Below are 6,841 nucleotides of genomic sequence, written 5' to 3'. Positions count from 1 at the left end.
CGGAGATAGATATCTCTGAGAATTATTATATAAACCGATATTCGTCTCTAGTAGAGATTTATGGGTAATCTCTCCTTCGCTCTGAGTGTAGCCTTAGGCTACAACCCTAGTGGGTCGTGCCTCGAGTTTTCATTCAGGCATGACAAGCCTAGGGTTTTCTGTCCCTTCCTTTAACCGCAGATAGCAGGTTTTGGGATTCGGTCAGAACCTCAGAGTATTAGTCTTTTGCCAACAGCCGGCCAGCAGGGTGAATAGTCATTCCCCTGCTGGCTAAGCTGCCGGCATAGGAGACTAGCCCTCCCTAGGCCGCACTTGAAGTGGTTGTATGATGCCGCCACATTCTCCCTGTGGTCTAGTACACTAGTCCTGTGCTCGCAGTGTCTAGGCTGAAGAATAGCATTCTTCTGAGGCCCCGGCACTGGAACTCGGTTTCTCCCTTGTTGAGAGGAGGCGGCGCTGCTGCCGTCCCCTTAACTGTATTGGCAGAATAGAAATTCTCCTGCCACCTAGGATGGCGCCGATACAGAAACAGAGTTTCTTAAGGCTGTGTAGGACCGGCAACCTTGCCGGCTCCTTAAACACCTCATACAGGACCCTTTTCCCTCCCCCTCTGTTCTTTTGTGATGGCTTAACCATCGTATTTCTTTGAGCAGTCGTCCTGCAATCTCACCGTTTGCCAGTGGATTACGGGGGCCGGCCAGACTACTACTTTGCAGCTGTTGTCCACCTGCCTGCGGCTATGCCGGCTGCTGGCAGCCATGATAGCTGCCGGCGGCCATGTTGGCTGCTGGCAGCCATGTTTTATACAAACTGTCGGCGGCTATGACAGCTGCTGGCGGCGATGCAGGCTGCTGGCAGCCATGTCATCTGTCGGCGGCCATGATGGCTGCTGGCTGCAGCTGGCGGCTGCTGGAAGCCATGATGGCTGTTGGTGGGAAGTCTCCTCTGTCACCAAGGTTCTTCAGTCCTCCCTTGCACTGACGGCCACAAGTTCTATTGCCGGGGTATTACCCTGGCCAGCAGTAGGCCGGCCAGAGCGGCACAGATAGGTGCTGTCTCAGCCGGCAGTATGCCGACTGTACCAGTGCTGCCGGGTACTAGCCTGCCGGCTATGTGCCAGCCGGACCTTGCCGGAGATGGTACTGGTGGCTGGATGGAAGCCTGAATGTTAGCATTCTTCCCTTACATTTGAACCTTCTTTCTGGAGAAAGGCAGTAAATTAGATATTTACATCCTTAATTAGTGTATACATACACAGTAATAAGGCAGCCTTCACTCCATGCTGTCTCTCTCTCTTTTAGCTAGCTTGCTGGCTGCGCTGGCAGGGACTAGCTATGCTGGATATATGCCGGCTGAATTACAGTATGTTTATACAGGTAGTCAGTATATTTGCAGTATAGGGTATACTGCAGATAGAAAAACTATTGTATATATTATGCTAGTAGTTATTTTCCTATATATCTTGGGTATCCTTGCCCAGGTGTTTGCTGAGACCAATCCTTTATTGAAAGAATAGAATTTCTTTAATATTCTGATTTGAAATCAGTTTTCATATTACCCTGCAATATTAAATAATTTAAAGGGGTGGTGGTATTACACTTCCATCCTTAAATGGTTAAAACCCTTATCCTTAAGTGTCCCTGATCAGGAAACTCTATGATTTTAATATTGGAAGGGAAGGTCAGAGCAAATGGGCTGGGTAGGATACAGAAATATATGTCTTTTATATTTCGTAGTCCAGTCGGCGGCATGCCGGTTGGACCGTGCTTTCAGATGCTTGCCACAATGGCAGCACACTGGCTGAACTACATTATATATAATTATACAGTAGTCGGTATTTTACAATATAGTATATACTGCAAACAAAAAACTATAGTATGATTATACAGTAGTTAATTTATAACATACCTTGGGTACCCTTGTGCGGGCTTCTGCTGAGACCATTCCTATATTTAAAGAGTAGAATTCCTTCAATATTCTGATTAGAAATCAGTCATCCTTACCCCACAGTGTTAAAAAAAGGGGGGAGGCGGCAGTGACTTGTACACTTTTCTACCCCTAGGGGTTAGAACCCTTTCGTTAGAGTTCCCTGATAAAGAAATCTCCTTATAGTTATTACTCAGGGGAGGTAATAGCATTTGCTTGCAGGGGATACACAAGTATGTGTCTCCCACTATGCCTTTCTAGCTTACTATCCTAAGCTATTTTAGTTAAAAGATGACTTTTACATATTGCTTATCAGTGAGATAATATATTGTATACTCATTCTGCTTTCCTTGCTTTACAGGAGGAACCCCAGATGACATGTGTTGCAGTCTTCTGCAATATCAAGATTAACTACTTATATGGTCGTAATACATGCAGGTTTCATGTCCCCGGCAATATTATCAGATGCTTGCCACAATGGCAGCACACTGGCTGAACTACATTATATATAATTATACAGTAGTCGGTATTTTACAGTATAGTATATACTGCAAACAGAAAACTATAGTATGATTATACAGTAGTTAATTTATAACATACCTTGGGTACCCTTGTGCGGGCTTCTGCTGAGACCATTCCTATATTTAAAGAGTAGAATTCCTTCAATATTCTGATTAGAAATCAGTCATCCTTACCCCAGAGTGTTAAAAAAAAAAGGGGGAGGCGGCAGTGACTTGTACACTTTTCTACCCCTAGGGGTTAGAACCTTTTCGTTAGAGTTCCCTGATAAAGAAATCTCCTTATAGTTATTACTCAGGGGAGGTAATAGCATTTGCTTGCAGGGGATACACAAGTATGTGTCTCCCACTATGCCTTTCTAGCTTACTATCCTAAGCTATTTTAGTTAAAAGATGACTTTTACATATTGCTTATCAGTGAGATAATATATTGTATACTCATTCTGCTTTCCTTGCTTTACAGGAGGAACCCCAGATGACATGTGTTGCAGTCTTCTGCAATATCAAGATTAAGTACTTATATGGTCATAATACATGCAGGTTTCATGTCCCCGGCAATATTATCTCCGAATATCTGCATTATTGGAACCCTCAAGTTTGCATTGTATGTCGAACCTTAATGTCAGAGGGTTTCGAGAATCCCAAGTCGATGGAGTGTAGGGATGCAGCTCGTAAGAAACTAACCAACTGGATGAGAGGTTTCTAGAAGATCTCTCCGGGACCATACCTACCTAATGATAGGATGCGTAGCTTACTATTCCCGAAAGCAAGTAGGGAAATAGTTGTGCCCCATACACGATTCACACATCGTTGCGGCCAGATAGCCCTTGGGACGGAGGGCAGAGAGCCCCCACAGGAAGAGGTGGACAATGTCGTGTCGGAATTGCTCCCGTCTGTGCCGGCTCTAGAGCCGTTAACATAGACATCTTCATCCTCTACCCCTCTATTAGACAAAATGGACCAATTACTAGCCCATATGGAAGGTCTAATAGAAAACTTTCGCAAACAAGACAAAATGGAGGAAGCGAAATTCAAGATAGAGCTCTTTGAAGCTCCACTTGCGCTCCCCAATGGTCATACAAATGACCCTGAGACCAAGACCTTCCGATATGGTCCAAAACCAATCCCTGGTGGTTTGCGGAGCTTATGCCGATTTTAAACGGCAAACTCTACATCTCGGAGAAGATGGGTGCTGTTCCATTAGACGAAGTCAAGTTTTGGCCAAGCTTTGATGCTTTCCCTAATTGCTTCATTCGACTGAAGCATGAACCAACGTCAAGAAAAGAAACGGAACTGAAGGAGGTCATGATTCTCGACCATGATAAGGCACAGGCTATCTTTTAAAGTAGCCTGAGAAAGGCAGGTTACTCGGTGTCGAAAGTGTTCACACTAAGTAACAGACATCCTTTCTTTCTTGCTCCTTGCTCAATATCATTCCCCTTTACGTGGAAGGCATTTAAATCTGTTGTCAAGGCAGAGGAGGCAGGTAGACCATGTCCTGCACTCAAAGAGTGCAAACCTCTGTCACCAGCCTTTCTCATACAGGAGAAGGATTGGAAGAAAGTCCACTTAACCTTTTCAGTAGGAAGACTAGACGCGGATGTCTCTAGATGACTGTTTAGAGAGAATCTCCCTAAACTTTCTGAGTTTATTTTGGCCAAGGAACAAGAGACAAATGAGAGAATTGTAGCCTCCGTATCCCTACAGTACTGCATAGAGTTGTGTTCAGCTCATCAAAGTACCTCAGAGATGCTCATGGTCTTGGCCAAAATGCATATGGCCACCTTAGTAAAAGACCTTTATGCCTTTTTCAAGGCTAGGAGAGCCTGTAGGGAGTTTGTGTTCGCTGCCGCAATAGTGAAACACGAAACCAGGAAGCTAATATCTGCCAACATCTGGGGTAGAGACCTCTTTCCAAATGAGGTAGTTAGAGAGGTGATTAAGAAGGCCACCACAGAAAATATAGGGCTTCTCCAAAAGTGAGGCATCTTTTCAATGAGAAAGTCTTCCATGGATGTGGGCCCAACCTGAAAGGAAGATGGAAAAGTCTAGAAATTTTCCTGGAGCTGTTCAACAACATACCACAGTTACGATGACCGCGTTGCCACAGGCAAGCGGTCGAATATGTAAACCTTCTGATCAGGCGAAGCAAAGAGACGCTTCTGATAGGAGAGGCTCCTTCAGGATCGCTGGACCTTCGATCCTTGTGTCTAAGGCCTTATCAAGATGGGACTAGGATGGAAAATAGACATGCCTCCACCATCATTTCCTCACTTCTTCCTACACTCCAACCCCCTCCTGGAAGAGTATACCTTAGAGCTCTAAAGCATACAGGTGGTAAGGAAAGTATAGTCCATCGAATTCCAGGGAAGGCTGTTTAGTGTTCACAAGAAGTACTCAAGAAAACTCAGAGTCATGCTGGACTTGTCGCCACTCAACAAGTTCAAATAAAACAGCAAATTCAGAATGTTAATACTTCTGAACATAAGGACCTTATTTCAAAAAGGGGTGTTCGCAGTCTTTCAGACCTGAAAGATGTCTTTTGGCAGCTTCCAGTCAGTTGCCTGCTACGAAAGATACTTGTCGGACTAAACAGAGTCCTAAGTATCTTCACGCGATTGGCGGACACAGTCATGTAAAAACCAAGCCTAGAAATGGTTCAGGCAATGATGTATCGGGACGAAAGGCTGGGGTGGGCAGCACCAGAAGTGGCTGGTCTATGAGCATCCGAGGAAGTGATCCAGTTCCCGGAACATCGGGGATGCAAGATAGGCTTCAAGAAGTCTCGAATCGCTCCAGCTCAAAGGCTTCAATGGTTAAAAAACCATTGAACCAGTGGTCACACCAACTCTCCTTTCCCTTGGGGATGTAAAAGGAGATCGCAGGGTCGGTCAAGAGACTCTGGTAATAACTCTCTCCAGTTTTCAATAGTGACAGACCCAGTGCTAAGAGCACAGCTGAAAGATGCGTTAAGATTCTGGAGAAGATACGCATCAAATGCTCGAAGAGATCTAAGAGGACCGATATCGGTCTTTCCTTAATTGTTTCCCTAACAATGGTCAAAGGCCCAAAGCCTATTGAAGACCGTGCCCTTGCAACTACCCCGACTATTGAAGATCATCCGCATGGATGCCTAGTTGGAAGAATGGGGCATTTACTCCCATCAGAGGAAAGTCCAAGGGATTCGGTCATTTCCATCCAAGGCCATGTTAGTCCTGTCATGGGTGGCGAAACTCTCTCCACGTAGATCAGACCTCCTCAGGCTGATCTGGGACATTGAAAGCAATAATGAGACGTCGGAACCGACAATGCTAGGGAGCGTCTCATAAAGTTTAGGTGATGTTAGCCATCCCTTACCTAAAAGTATGGCACCTATAAGCAGTTCATGCACAATCGATCCGCAATGTGACAGCGGATCCTCTACTTGGGCTCAAGCCGATAGAGTTAGAATGGTCCATGGATGCAGACCTATTCCCTTCTAGATGGGAACAAGTTCCGGAACTGCAGATCGACCTCTTCGTCACGAGCGTCATTAAGAAACTACCTCGATATGTAGCCCATACGAGGATCCTCTAGTGGAGATAACCGACATCATGTCTCTAGTATGGAAGGGATGGACTCAGGAATTCCTGTTCATCCCATCCAATCTCCTGCTAAAGGTCCTCAACATGCTGAGATCCTTCCAGGGAGGAGTGGCTCTCTTGGCTTCCAAGTAGCCCAGGAGCAACCGGTTCCCTTTAGTGAAGGAACTGAGGCTGAGGCTGGCCCTAGTTCTGAACCCAGTACTATCTCAGAAGGTTCAAAAGTTAATTGCCTTCGATTTATCACAGAGAGCCACAACTCTTCTTTTCATGATTTTCTTGCCCTAGGGGTTAGGAAAAGATATGGGATCTCAGATGGCAATATAGAATTCTTAGAAGAATACAAGTGTAATTCAACTGGAAGACAATATGAGTCATATTGGAAAAAGTGGGTTGTTTTTTGTAAAAGCAAAAGGACCAAAAGAAATTTCAATGAACTTCTTTCTGTCCTTCTATGTCTATCTTCATAATCAAGGTCTGGCGGCCAACACGATAACTATGTGCAAGTCAGCCTTGACTAGACCTCTTCTATATGCCTTTTAAGTGGATCTTGCAAATTAAATCTTTAATAAGATTCCGAAGGCATTTGCAAGGCTTAGGCCTGCAGCACCGCCAAAGCCCATTTCATGGTCTTTGGACAAGGTCCTACATTATGAGTCATCTGTGAAGAATGAAGATTGTACCCTCAAGGATCTTACCCAAAAGGTTATTTTTCTGTTTGCCATAGCCTCTAGGGCTAGAGTTAGTGAAATAGATGCCCTATCTAGAGATGAGGGCCACATTCATTTCACAGAAACGGGAGAACTGAATCTCTTT

Source organism: Palaemon carinicauda, chromosome 21 (assembly GCF_036898095.1).
Source record: "Palaemon carinicauda isolate YSFRI2023 chromosome 21, ASM3689809v2, whole genome shotgun sequence".
NCBI classification, from domain to species: Eukaryota; Metazoa; Arthropoda; class Malacostraca; order Decapoda; family Palaemonidae; genus Palaemon; species Palaemon carinicauda.
The sequence above is the reverse complement of the archived record's forward strand: the minus strand, read 5'-3'. Positions refer to the sequence as shown.